General features: G+C 46.4%; 1 long non-coding RNA gene across 3 annotated transcripts; it reads left to right on the top strand.

Annotated features, from left to right (window-relative positions):
• Positions 1-2001: 2001 nt before the first annotated feature.
• Positions 2002-14496, top strand: LOC106724546. Of its 3 annotated transcripts, none has more exons than XR_001360371.1 (3): positions 2002-2012; positions 2105-2107; positions 14438-14496. It is a non-coding gene; the product is annotated as an uncharacterized LOC106724546 (long non-coding RNA). The 3 variants fall into 3 exon arrangements; XR_001360372.1 differs by lacking the exons at positions 2002-2012; positions 2105-2107 and adding exons at positions 3762-3771; positions 14000-14001; XR_001360373.1 differs by lacking the exons at positions 2002-2012; positions 2105-2107 and adding an exon at positions 5090-5100.
• The last annotated feature ends 180 nt before the right edge of the window (positions 14497-14676 follow it).

The following is a 14676-nucleotide window of genomic DNA, read 5'->3' as shown; positions in this document are numbered from 1 at the left end:
GTACTTCTTAATCCCTTCACTTTTTTTTAAAGGGGAGAATGATGATTTTTATTTTATTGTTATTTTTATATATTTTATTGATTTTTTACAGAGCGGAAGGGAGAGGGATAGAGAGTTAGAAACATCAACGAGAGAGAAACATCGATCAGCTGCCTCCTGCACACTCCCTACTGGGGATGTGCCCGCAACCAAGGTACATGCCCTTGACTGGAATCAAACCTGGGACCCTTGAGTCCGCAGGCTGATGCTCTATCCACTGAGCCAAACCAGTTAGAGCGAATCCCTTCACTTTTTATATTCAACTCCTCCCCCCGCCCAACCTCCCTCCTACCTTACCCACCTACTTCTTAATGTCTTTGCTGACCACTGAGAAAGAGGCTACTGAAGGTCCAGTGGTCTCAAGGGCAAAGTGATGCAATCACAGGAATCACCCACCAGCAGCCACAAAGCCTCAGAACCAGCGTATCACAAAGAACTGTAAACTCAACTGGAACACAAGCTCTGTCACTTGGTGGCTGTGTGACTCGAGCAAGTCCCTTAACCTCTCTCTAAGCTAAACTGTCCTCATTGTAACACGGGTATGTATGCCTTTTGAAAAATGGCTGTTCCGCCTCTGACAATCCATCACTATATCATAATGAACTAATGTGTCACAAATGCAAAGTGCCATGCAACCGATGTTTCTATCCATCAGATTCCTGCCCTCCGTGCCACGGGGAAAGCTCTTCCCATTAGTGGTCATTATTCAGGCGTGTCAGTGGTGTGTCAATAGCCAGAAACAGCTTAGCACAGGGCCGTGCCCGTGACCCCAGGGCAGAGCAGGCAAAGTGTGGGAAGTGCCTGGTCAGCTTTGTCACAAGCCTGGGTGGAACGAGCCAGAGAGGTCGAAGGCCATTCACATGCTGTTGTGCTCATGCACCTTCTGGGCCATCTTCCTTCTGACCCGTGTTCACCCTCAGGCCCAGGCCGTGCTCAAAGGCTCTGGACTCCAGAAGCTGTTGGCACAGACCCTCCCTGGGATGGAGGGAAGTGGGTCATTTTCCCCCAACATTCTATTTTTTTTTTAATTTTTATTTTGTTCTTTATTTTCATTGTTGACACTATTACAGATGTCCCTATTTCCCCCAACTTTGCCCACCTCCACCCACCTGACCCTCCCTTTTCTCTACCCATCACTACTCTATGGTCTGTGTCTATGGGTTATGTATATATGTTTTTGGGATAATTATTTTTTATTATTATTGAGGTAGAATTGGCATATAAAAAAGCTGTACATATTTAATGTCTACATCTTGATGAGTTTGAAAGTAAGTATACATCTATGAAATCACCATAAACAATGCCATAGATTTAACCATCACCTCTAAAAGTTTTCTTTCTCTCTCTCTCTCTCTCTGATATGAACATTTAATATAAATTATACCCTCCTAACAAATTCAGTTCACAATACAGTATTGTAAATACTGTATGTACTATGCTTTACTGTAGATCTCTAGGACTTATTCATCTTGCATAATTAAAATTATGTATGGAAGTGGACAAATTTTAACACAAAACCTTGCTTGTGTCTTAATTTTGATGAGGTAATGAGGCCGGCAAGTTGAAGACTGAGGTTTGGATCTTCCCAGTTTGTTCAGTGTAGACCACAGAGAGGAGCTTAGGCTGATGGGAAGGAGGGGGAGGAAGAAGGCTGACATGAACTTCTTATCCGGCATCTAAGTGCTTCACAGCATCGTGACACTGAGTCTTGACAACAATACCATAAACTGGCTACTACTGTTACCCTCTATTTTGCAGATGAAGAAACCAGAGTACAGAGGCTAAACAACTTGTCCAAACCACACAGCAACTAAACCACTGAGCCACGCTCCAAACCTAAACATGCTGGCTCCAGAGTCCTATACAGGCTTTCTGCCTGATATAAGGAAGTACTTCCACAGTTTACCAATGTTTTAAAAATGAGAGAGACAATTGTCCTATAGAAGTATTTAAGCCAAGGCTAAGGGGCCATGGTCAAGGGATGTTCAGTGAACGTTCCTTGGCAGGAAGTATCAGAAATCAATGCTTATTATTTTAGGTCAGAGGAGGATGGGAAGGTGGAGAGAAAGTAGAAGGAGAAGAAAGAGGAGGAGGAAAATGAAGAGGAGGAAAATCAGTTGAAAGTTTGAGTGTGGGTCCAGAATAAAAGAAATTTCTGAAGATCCAGATTCAAGAAGGACCAGAACAAGGACTGTCCTGAGATCCCAGGAGCAGGAAGTAACTAACCATTTCTTCAGGCACAATTATCTAAATAAATCAGCTCGAATGGAATTTTGCCTTTTTTCCCATGCTGCTCAAGATTTGAATGTCAGGAAAAGAACATTCCCTCATCCTAGCCTTGAGAAAGATTGATGATAAAAATTGCTAATATGTATGGTATGTTTATTTTCTACCAGGCATTGTTCTAAGCACTATATTTACACATTTTTTCTTCTTACAATAGGCCTATGAGGTAGGTACTACTATAATTAAGAAACTGAGGCACAAGGAGCTTGAGTTACCAATCCAAGTTTGCACAGATGGTCTAGTGGCGGAGCTGGGATTCAAGCTGAGATAATGTGGCCCCACCATCACTACACTCCCTCTAATAGTAACAGGAAAGGGAGGGCCTCCCAAGCAGAATTTTGGTGTTGATGACGGAGGGGAATGAAAGCTAAGAGACAAAACCCACAGATGCTTCCTCATGGCTTGGTCCTGCTAGAGGGAAAAGAATCTTCCTGCCCGCCCTAACCGATTTGGCTCAGTGGATAGAGCATCAGCCTTCGGACTGAAAGGTCTCAGGCTCGATTCCGGTCAAGGGCATGTACCTTGGTTGCGGGCACATCCCCAGTAGGAGGTGTGCAGGAGGCAGCCGATCGATGTTTCTCTCATCGATGTTTCTAGCTCTCTATCCCTCTTCCTTCCTCTCTGTAAAAAAATCAATAAAATATATTGGAAAAAAATAGAATCTTCCTGCCCAAGAATTCCACATTCAAATTTCCATCCTTATCTTCTGGTCATTACAAGGAGAAGATGAAAGAAAGCAAGAAGCAAAAAGACAATTAAAAAACAGATACATAACAATTATATTGTTGTATATCTATAACCAAAGGACTGAATGAAACGCAGATATAACAGCCAAATGACAAAATTCTGAGAGACTAAGAGCCATGCCTATAAAGGATGACTTGAAAGATAATGAACAACTTTGAGAAACTGAAATTAATTGGAGAAAAACAGAGAGGCCGATTTCTCACAAATACCGAAAAGATTTGATATAAAGCTCTAAGTATTATAAGAGGCTGGACCCCATCCTGGCTAAAGATGAGAGTTTGGAGCCTTTCGGGATTAAATTCATGTCACCTGGACAAGTTACATGATCTCTTTGAGTTCCAGGGTCCTTATCTGTAAAATGTTAATAATGCCCATGTCAGAGGAATGTTGAAAGAATAAAAAGATATGTGAGAACATGTCAAGCCCAGTGCCTGGCGCAGAGCAGGTACTTACTAAATATTAGCTACCTGACCACGAAATGTTAGCTCCTAAAGCCCAGCATGGTCTTGGACAGGCAGGCAGGAGCATCCATGGTTGGATGCCTAGAACCAATCCCTCTGGGAATCATAAGCAGAGACCCTAGAAGAGCAGAGTTCTGGGTCCTGAAAAGCAGCACCATCAACAGATGAAAGCAGGCATGGCGGGGGGGGGGGGGGGGGGGGGGGGGGGCAGCAGAGATAGGGCGAAGAGAGGACAAATGTCACGGAGTCCGAGAGTGGCTAGTGGAATGCCCGAAATGAAGCCCCAAGACAACATTCTATCTACAATACAATTGTAAGAACTCCCCTTTGTAGGCCCCTTAGGAAACCCCTTTGAAATCTCCAAGGAAGCCAGGAACAGAGCCCTGGTCTGGCCATCAAGTGTCCTGGGTTGTATCTTCTGAAGATGCCAACTAGGCTCTCTGGCCTTCGGTAAGTCATTTATACTTTCAGGTGTCAACCTTCTCGTCTGAAAAAGTGGGGACAGTAAGATCCACCTCAAACCACTGGGGTGAAGATGAAATGAGGTGATACCTATAAAGCACTGGAAACGTAGTAGATACTGAATAAATGATAACTTTCCTGCCTTCTACCCATTGTCATAAAACAACAATACATCAAACGGAGAGTCCTCTGAGCCAGAAGAATAAGGTGAGTGACTGCTTCTGAATTCCATTCCCAGAACATCCCGTGTGTGAAACCATATCCTTAGCCAGTCTCACCGTCTGGAATGACCTCTCCTCCCACCCCAGCCTTTCTTGTCTAGGAAACATCTTTTGTACTTCAAGGCCAAGCTCAATCACTACCTGGAGGAATTGTTTCTAGAAATTCCTCAGCATATGACTCATTCCCCAACTTTGCATTTATTTCCCTCTGCCTTGTGTTCTGTTTAGTTCTTGGGAGCAGTGAGAATGTCTGATTCACCTTGGCTACGTCACACGTTTCTTTTTCGCATTTTACCTGGGGGTCTAGGGACCACCCTGGCTCCTGAATTCATTTCTTCTTCTGGAGCAACACCTAGTCCCTCCATTGGGCCTCACTCAATACTCCCCAAGAAAGGAGGAGGGGATTTGGGGAAATTTGGGAACAAGAACTGGACATGCAAAGCCAACTTATCTATTTGGCACAGTGGCTAGGGTCCCTAATACTTTTAGGGGCCACAAAAATGTTTTAAAAATGTTTTAAATAGAAAAAGAAACATTTAAGTTAGGTCAAAGAAAATGTTTTAAAATACCATATTAGTATATTTATCTTTATGCCAATGCATAAGTAATTTTTACTGATTTTTATGCAGAAGGGGCCCCTGAAGGCAAAAGTTTCAATGACCCACCAGTCATATGGGTATGAGTAGCTCCGCCCTTGCCCTCCCCTCCCCCCTTTGTTCCTGGGGAGCTGCCTGTGGGCAGGCGGGAAGCTAGCATTTAACCTGCTCCTCCGTGCTCACCATTTGACGGTGGCACAGCTGTATCTGAAATTGCTGGTGTGACCCTGAAGAAAAGCCCACTATTGCTGTACACGGTAAGCTAAGCATTAGAACTAGGTTTCAACAGTAACAAAGGTCATATACTGACCTCCTGCGTGGCTCCTGCACCTAGCGCTCCCATTTTTTCCTAACTTGGACAGAGAATGGGGATGTCATTTATTGTAAGGCCCCTAAAATTATTGTGTTGATCCTTTAAATGGCCTTGTCAGGTAAGTATAATCTTTATTTGACAGATAAAGACACTGGAGAATAGGGAGTTTAAAGAATTTACTCAAGGTCAAGCAGCTAACAAATGGGTTTAGATCCCAGACTTTTGGACTCCCCGTTAAAGCTTCTTTCTCCCACTGCATTATGTCGGAGGGGCTAAGTACTTGAGGGTTGAAATGAATCAAACGGTCAGAGGGGATTCGCCAGGCAGCACAGAATTTGATTGTAATTTCTCCCAAATTGTTGACTCGGCAATCATAAGCTTCCTATGAAACCTCTGACGTTCCCCATCCCTCCGTAAGCTCTCTATAAAGCTCCAATCCGTGCTCCTGCCTTGAAGACGCTCCAGCAGTTGGAATATGTTTGACACTATCTTTTGCTGTCTTTGCAGAAACAGATTAGGGAGCAAATCCTTTATTTACCAGAGTTCTTAGAATGAAAATGTAACGTTTGATGCTCGTGTCGACAGACAGAAATATGAACAATCATGTACTTTTTTGTCATTAAATTTCTATTCCAGAAGGCCAACTCAAAGATTAGCCCTTTCTACTATCTCTGGCCTGCACACTTCCAGACTGAGGCTTGGGAAGGAAAGGGGCCGCGGGGGTGAAACTGGTGGAGCGCTGTGCTTGTTCTCCTCTGGAAGGCCTCTGTTTTCTCTCAAAGGCCCCGTGGATCACTGGTCACACTTAGAATCCCCAGGTAGTGGTCAAAAGAAATGTTTTGGAGAGAAGAGAACCTCCCATTCTCCTTGCCAGAGGGAATTCCAAAATTATTGGACAAGATGAAGTAAAGGAATTGAAGGAGAAAAGTTTCCTAACCCCCACATTGAATTGACATGAATCTCTTCCTCACCTTGCTCCTACCCACCAACCCCAACTAATTTTGAGCCTTGAATCACCCATGGATAGGCAGCTCCCTAACAGCAAAGATTCAGGCAGAGTATGCTTTTAAACTCGGCTTATGTTCACGAAATATTCTAGCGTGTGTCTCGCGAATACATGTGAGCCATCGGCCAGCGCGGTCAAGCGCTCTTTGCTGGGAGTCCTTTCATTCTCCTCTCTCACCATGTTTCACCACAATCAACTCTTTTGTCCTTCCTTCCTGTTAGAGTGGGAGCTCCATGAAGACAGGGCCACGCCTGCCTTGCTCACAGCTTGAGCACAGTGTGTGGCTGTATAGAGCAGAGGTCAAGAGCATGGGTTCAAGGGAAAGCTAGACCTGGGTTTGAATTCTATGAGCTACTTACGCATCATGTGACTTAGAGAAAGTGACTCTCTATTACTCAGTTTTCTCATCTGTAAAGTGGGAGTGGCAAAAACTACCGTGAAGATTAAATTAGCTCACACGCGTAAAGCATTTGGCTTGAGCCCTGGCACTTTATAAGTGCTTAATAAACATTTGCTACTATTACTGTTTTAAGCACTGAATGGGTATTTTTTAGTGGAATTTTTTTTTTTTAATAAGAGTGAGTTCAAGCAAGAGGAATGTGTAGGGCTGCCCCCATTAAGGGGAATTGTCCAGCCCAGCGGGATATTGCTGAGTGGCTTCTGGGGGGTCCTCACATGAGGCCACAGGGGGGAGTGAGCTGGTCATAAGCAGGCCTGGAGGCACCAGCTCTTATGATGGTAGCCTCGCCTCTGCCTGCCCCCTCTCAGAGCCTTGGCTGCTGAGACCCTTTGTTCCCAAGAAGAGCCTGATCCAGAGCAAAGCAGACAAGCTCCCCTGTGGAGGAAGTGGGCCCAGGTCCTTACCTGCCCCTGACGCCGTCTGTGAGGCTATCAGCTCAGCGCCTTTCTCCAGCTTCCTCCACTATTGTTTAGCACTCATCACTTCCCCGATAGCCTGACTGTGGGAACGGCTGCCAAGATGCCTGGGCCACGCAGGGGTAGGACTGCAGTTGGGAAGGGGCACTTTCATATGAGAACTGAGGTGTGTGTGTGTGTGTGTGTGTGTGTGTGTGTGTTGGGGGGACAGGCTGAGATGGGGAACCAGTGTAAGGGCTCCCTAGTATTAACATTTTAAAACATCCAATACAAATATGATGATGAATAGTTTTGTAAAATGAAAGAAAATGAATAGTCTACACAAAGAAATGTGTTACCCGAGTGTTGAAGTACTTAATTGTCCTCAAAGGCTAGACTGCCCAGCTTCGAACATTTCCTAGTCCAGTGATGGCGAACCTATGACACACGTGTCAGAGGTGACACGCAAACTCATTTTTTTGGTTGATTTTTCTTTGTTAAATGGCATTTAAATATATAAAATAAATATCAAAAATATAAGTCTTTGTTTTACTATGGTTGCAAATATTAAAAAAATGTCTATATGTGACACAGCACCAGAGTTAAGTTAGGGTTTTTCAAAATGCTGACACGCCGAGCTCAAAAGGTTCGCCATCACTGTCCTAGTCTTTCCCACTTGTAGTCAGTCCCCCGAGATGGCCATGAAGTCCCAGAACTCAATCATGGAACTAAATATCATAAACGCCGCATTTACAGACATGTGTTAGAGGTTTATTACCTTGGGAGATTCGGAATTCTTGTAAAGTTTAGTTATTACATCAGACCTTTTGCTAATTTTTCCCTTTAAAAAATTTATCTTTATAGCAGTCTCTGAATGAGTGACTTTTAGATACTTTTCTTTCACCACGAAAAGGGCTCATTCTTCTGACTTTATATATAACTAGAGGCCAAGTGCATGAATTCGTGCATGGGTGGGGTCTGGCTGGCCTGCCCCGATCAGGGGACAATTTGCATATTAGCCTTTTATTATATAGGATACTCAATGTAAAAAAACAACTCACAATACATAAACCATAAGACAATAATTTAAAATCATCTAAAATGCTACCATCTTGAAATAATCACCATTAACAGTCAGTGATTATGTCTATAGAAACTATAGATAGACACATGTGACTTCATAAAAGTTGTGGATTTTTAAAATTATGAACTTTTTTTTTCTGAAGTGCAGTGCTCTAGGTAATCACGACAGAAGGGTCCAGAAACTAGGTGACTATGTGATATGTATCTTAGATTTATCTACCTATATATAACTAGACATATGTATCATAAAATATCTATACGTAGATAGAGATATATATGGCTAGCTATATATAACTGCATAAATAGAGATCAGCTTATATGACTTGTGTATTTTTATTTAACATCCTGGTATGAATTCCTACATTATCAACCCATTAATCATCATGTATGTATTATAAATAATGTGACATATTTGTGTGTTTTTTAATGTTTAATACATAATTTTTGATTTGTTATTTTGAAGGTTAATCTGGCATATACCATGAGGCAATGGTTATGTGGCATACGCCAGAGCTAAGATAAGGAGGAGATCTTATGATCAGGTTTTAAATCTAGGAGAGTGTTTGAAATTCAAAATTTTACAACTAATCACACCTCAAAGTAAATCAGACCACAGTCAAAAATGTCAACTCTGAAAGGAACCCCTTAGACCACCTGCTCCAAATCACTCCCTTTGGAGACGATGAAACGGGAACAAAGAGGGAAGCAGAGGTGTGTAGTGTGGCTGGACTTGTACTAAAATCTGTGTTCCTGAGTCATCATCCCACCTCTTCCCAGCAGATTTCGTTCCTGTCACATGTAGCACATGGCAAACCTGTTTTCCCTTTTTCCCAATCCTCGCCAGAAAGGGATGTGGCAACTTTTTCATTCAGACATGTTCAGAGATGGAGTCAGAGATGGAAACAGGGGCCCTGGGGCCCTGAGAATTCAGACCCCATCAGTCTAGAAAGATAAGAGCAGAGGGAATAATGGTTCTAACAATAGCAAGGATATGCAGCCCTTCCTGCCTTTCAAGCACCGCTCCAATCCTTACAAGGGCCCAATGAAGCAGTCACAGTTATCATCCCCTCTTGACAGATGAGGAAACCGAGGCACCAGGAGGTAACTTCCCAGAGCTTTGTAACCAATCCAGCTCCAGAGTCCAGCCTCTTGTGCCCCGGAGCCTCTCACAGAGGCAGGAGCTCAGACAATGAGTGATGCTGCTGATATCACAGAAACAGCATGAGCTGAGCCTTGTCTTTCTCACACCGCAGGCTCAGCGAGTGGCCACTCAGAAGCCAGGCGATTGTGCGGGCAGTTCCTGACCCTCTCCCTACTGACCCTGCCTTGGTCTGAGTCCTGGCCAGAGCTTCCATAACTGTTTATTGGCCCTTTCTTATTTCTTTTTTTAAATTTTATTGTTGAAAGTATTGCAGATGTTGCCCTTTTCCTCTTCATTGATCCTCTCCACCGCTCCTACCCCCACTCATGCCTTTACTACACTAGTGTCTGTGTCCATGGGCTATGCATATCTATATATATAAAAGCCTAAGTGACCCAACAACCAAACAACCAGTCGACTGGTTGGTATGATGCGCACTGACCACCAGGGGGCAGACACTCAACACAGAAGCTGCCCCCTGGTGGTCAGTGCACTCCCACAGCAGGAGTGCCACTCAGCTGACCGACAGGTGCCAGATGCAGGGTTCACAGCTGGCCACCGCAGCCCAAAGACCCCAGCGGAGCAGCAGTGAGCCTACCGAGTGGCATCAGTGGCAGGCGCAGCGGGGCCGGGATGAGCAGGAGCGGCAGGCAGCATTGGACTGCCGGTTTCAGCCCGATCCCAGCAGGCTACGCTGAGGGACCCCACCAATGCACGAATCCGTGCACCAGGCCTCTAGTATGCATATAAGTTCTTTGGTTAATCTCTTCCTGTCCCCCCTCCCACCTTCCCTCTGAGATCCTTCAGTCTATTCCATGCTTCCATGTCTCTGGATCTATTTTATCAGTTTATTTTGTTCACTAGAGGCCCGGTGCACAAATTCATGCACGGGTGGGGTCCTTTGGGGTGGCCTGCAGAGATTGAGCCCCAGCTCATGCCCCCAGCATCACAGCCCCAGTTTGTGTCCCCAGCCTTGCAGCCCTGCAGCCCTGCCTGGCACCCCACCTTGGCCTGGCACCACCCCCTCACCTGCTCCACCATCCCACCTGCAGGGCGATCGATCGGGCCGGCTACCCCGCAGCCCTCCCCACCCCCCGCTCCCTCAGTGTCTGGGAGCCAGGTGGTGGCCCTGCCCCCACCGCCGCCGCTGGTTACCATCTGCGTCTGCAGGGCAATTGGCAAGGCAATCAGGGCAATCAGGCCCCTGCTTGCACCCACCTTGGCCTGGCACTGCCCACTCACCTGCTCCACCATCCCACCACGGTCCTGCTCTCACCAGGGCCCATCGGGGCCAGCAGCACCTCCACTGCCGCCCACTGCCAGTGCCTCATTGCCAACACTCACCATGATCCACACCGCCCCCTGATGGTCAGCACACATCATAGCAAGTGGTCGAACTCCCAGTTGAATGACTGCCCGAGGGGACAATTGGCACATTAGGCTTTTATTATATAGAATTAGATTCCACATATAAGTGAGATCATATGATAGTTGTCTTTCTCTGACTGGGGCTCTTTCTTATTTCTTTGTTCTTTGTTTTTTGTTTTTTAATCCTCACCCTAGACGTGAGGATATTTTGCCCATTTATTTTTTAAAGAGAGTGGAAGGGAGGGAAGAAGAGGAGAGAGAGAGAGAGAAAAAGAGAGAGAGAGAGAGAGAGAGAAAGAAGAGAGAGAAGCACGATGTGAGAGAGACACATTGATTGGTTGCCTCCCACATGTGCCCTGGTGGGGGCAGAGATGACCTGCAACCCAGGTACACGCCCTTGACCAGGAATTGAACCAGAGACCCTCTGGTGTGCAGGCCAATGCTCTAACCACTGAACACACCAGCCAGGGTGTTCTTTGTTTTTTTGTTTTGTTTTGTTTTTGTTTTGTTACTCCTCACTAGAGGATATTTTCCCACTGATTTTTAGAGCAAATGGAAGGAAGGGGGAGAGAAACATTGATGTGAGATAGATACATCGATTAGTTGCCTCCCGCATGTGCCCTGACCAAGGCCAGCCTGCAACCGAGGTACATTCCCTTGTTGGAATAGAACCGGGACCCTTCAGTCAGCAGGCCAATGCTCTATCCACTGAGCCAAACAGCTAGGGCTCTTTATTTTTTTCTCATGTTTTATTATGGAAGAACTTAGACATATGGAAAAGCAGTCAGAATAATAAATCTCCATGTACCCAGCTCCTACCAACAAATGCTGGCTCCCAGGTGTTTAAAAAAACTATTTTATTTTTTCACCCTTGTACAATATGTTTTTATATGTTGTATAATGTGCTTAGTACATTAACAACATCACACATTTTGTTTATAGATAATTAAAACATACATTATCTATAAAATGCTTTTTACTAAATACTAAAAAACATATACACTCAAGTGGCTATCAGTGATTTATGGACATAACTGACATGTCAAACAGAAACAAAGTCAGATGTCTGCGTTCAGGGCCTGGCCCGCTGCTCACTCGCTGAGGGGCCTTGCCCAAGTCGCCGCACTTCTCTGAGCTTCATTTTTCTCACCCACAAAACGGGGCCCGTAACTCCACCCACCTCTCGGGTTGTGTTCATCAGATGAGATCAGAAATGGGACAGACTTTACAAATGACAACGAACCGCATGAAGGTGAGGAGGAAATCAGACCAACTGAACAGTGAGGTCTACGGTCAGGCAGGGTCACACCAAGGGTAAGAAGAGGCGGGAAGCAGAGAATTGCTTGCTAACGGAAATAATCTGGGCCGGCTTTCAGAACTGGCCCCTCTGCCCCTCCACGGGCACTTGAGGTGGCTACAGTCACAGCTGGGCCCGGGACCGCTTCCGGTCAGTGGGGGTGTGATGGGCCCCTGAGGTCATGGGGTGACCGAGGGATGATGCTGGGCTTCATTGTACCCTCTTAGTCCTCCTTCCTTTTATAAGTGTCCATTTGCATGTCTTATGTGGCTGACATCCCCCAAAACCTTAGGTGAGAAATCCCCACCTCCAGCCCCGGCCCCCCAGCTGGGCCACCCTGAGGCCCCCTTGCCGGCCAAAGGGGAGTCAGAGACAGCCCTCTGTGTGTGGGTCCTGTCCTGCTGTTTAAATCACTGGTCACCTTTGCCAGATCTCCTCCACACTCTTCCTTATGAGACTAGCGATTCCCTCCACGCCATCCCCAAGGACACAGGAAGGCAGGCTGTCCATCTACAGTAGGAGGGACCAAGGTGGCCCCGGGCCTGTTCCCATGCCGGTGGGCAAACACGCGCACACCGTCCTCCCTTGGTGACCACACTGCCGCCCAGCCCTGCCCACTGCCTCCCAGCCCGTCCCGTCTCCTCAGGAGGATCAGCCCTCCTTTGATCTCCACCCCGGAGCACCACCGCCCCCACTCCGGGGCCCACCACTTACTTGAGGTTGCCGACCCCTAGTCTAAGGGGCTCCCTGCCTGGCGTGGAGGAGACAGTGAGACAAATGCCGTCCCTCGGAATAAGCACAAGCCGGGGAACAAATAAACACAGACAGGCCAGCTGCCGCAGCACATGGGGGCCAAGAGTAATTGAACTTGTACACATTTTATAAGCCACTTGGAGAATATTTTTAAATTGGGATATTTCTGTCCCAGAGTCACCCTGGGGACTGTGCTCTTGGGCATGCCTGATGCCTGAGAATGGCAACTTTCCACGAGGACTTATGGGCTGGGGTTACAAGGCCACATACTCTGTATGTTTCCCCAGTGAGCAAGGCCTACAAAGGCGAAAAGGCTTCGGCAACGCCCAGGGGGCTGTCCCGCTATATGGGCTCAGGGCTCGGGGACACATGCTTGCCTTATTGGGGTATGGGATTTTTCTCTCTCTTCCCAAAGGGGCGTGAACATCTACCCTCAAGTGTGAAGACTGCAGCTGGACCGTTTGATCCAGGGCCCTGCAAGCACCGGCGTTATTCTCGTCTGCACCTGCATATTCGGTGCATATTTCCATCTCGGTTACTGAGAGATTGTCAGGCTCGGGGCTGACATGACAGGTGGAGAAAACAGCCTCTTGGGACGTAAGGGATTTAGAAGCTGCTTGTGGCATGTGCCACAGGTTTGAAATGTAGACTTCAAAAGGACCATTTTCTCTATTATCGCAGAAGATGCTGATCAGTTACACTTAGTGCCCCACAGCACAACTATCGACCCTCAGGGAGGGTTTGCCAAGGTTGGTAAGACGCACGAAGCCTTCGAGGAGCCCGTGAAATGAATGGACAGATGAATATTTCTTTTGAATGTAGAGAGAAAAAAATACTTGAAAGGAACTCCTATCGCCGAAACCGGTTTGGCTCAGTGGATAGAGCGTCAGCCTGCGGACTGAAAGGTCCCGGGTTTGATTCCGGTCAAGGGCATGTACCTAGGTTGCGGGCACATCCCCAGTAGGAGATGTGCAGGAAGCAGCTGATCGATGTTTCTCTCTCATCGATGTTTCTAACTCTCTATCTCTCTCCCTTCCTCTCTGTAAAAAATCAATAAAATATATTAAAAAAAAAGAAAAAGAAAAAAAAGAAAGGAACTCCTATGAAATGCTTGTGAGCACCAGGATAGAGTGATCACGTGTGTGTGGAGCGGATTTGGGCATCGGGGAAGGCTCCGCAGAGGGAGCAGTGACTCCGGGCAGCCGGGCAGAGGGGCAGCTGGTTTTGGGCACCGCTGTGGGGCAGGAGCAGTTGGACCCAGGCCCGCCAGCAGCAGAAGCATCTTGTGCAAATGTAAGCGAGCGATTCCACCTTGAGGAGCTGGTATGACTGGGCCCTGACTTGGTGCAGGGCTGGGACAGGAGGCCAGAGAAGTGGCAGAGACCCCGCTGAGAAGGAGTTGGTTTGCAGGGATGGGGTTAAGGGGCGTGGACTTCACTGCTCTCATCTCCAGCAGCTGCTCCCTCAGCTAACCCAACGCTGGATGTTTGCCCTGCAAATGCATCTTCTCCGTAGGGTCCCTTGGCTCCCCCGGCTTCCAATTAGATCGCTACATGAAGCCTCTCCCACCAGAAATTCTGGAATTCCCACTGCTTACATGCCTGTCCGGGGAGGGCTCTCCAGTGTGTGATGGAGCCACACTAGAAATTTCAGCAGAGGAGGGATTTGACTTTCACCCATAAAATCTGTCCCCAAAACCACTGGGAGGGACTCTTGGAAATCTGGAACGTCAGGGCTGCCAGGTACCTCAGTGTGAATTAGAAGAAGGTTCCCCTCCTTTAAGATGCTTTATTCCAAGTGTCAGGAAAGTAAAGGCTGTCCCAAAATTCACGGAAGAAGTAATTTTGATAGGAAACACAGGTTTATAATTAAAAATTGTAAATTTTTTATTGATTCATAAAATATACAGTATAGGGTTATGTATGGAATAGCCTACATGGCTTTGCTGGCACATACGCACTCTTTTGTTGAAATTTTCCATGACCGTTTTTGCATAAATGTGGCTGAATTTCGATGAGGCTCATTTTCATCTTGATGGCTTGGTTAAT

This window comes from Myotis brandtii, unplaced genomic scaffold (genome assembly GCF_000412655.1).
Source record: "Myotis brandtii unplaced genomic scaffold, ASM41265v1 scaffold882, whole genome shotgun sequence".
Classification (NCBI taxonomy): domain Eukaryota; kingdom Metazoa; phylum Chordata; class Mammalia; order Chiroptera; family Vespertilionidae; genus Myotis; species Myotis brandtii.
Note: the sequence above shows the minus strand (reverse complement) of the source record. Positions and strands in the feature narration are given on the sequence as shown.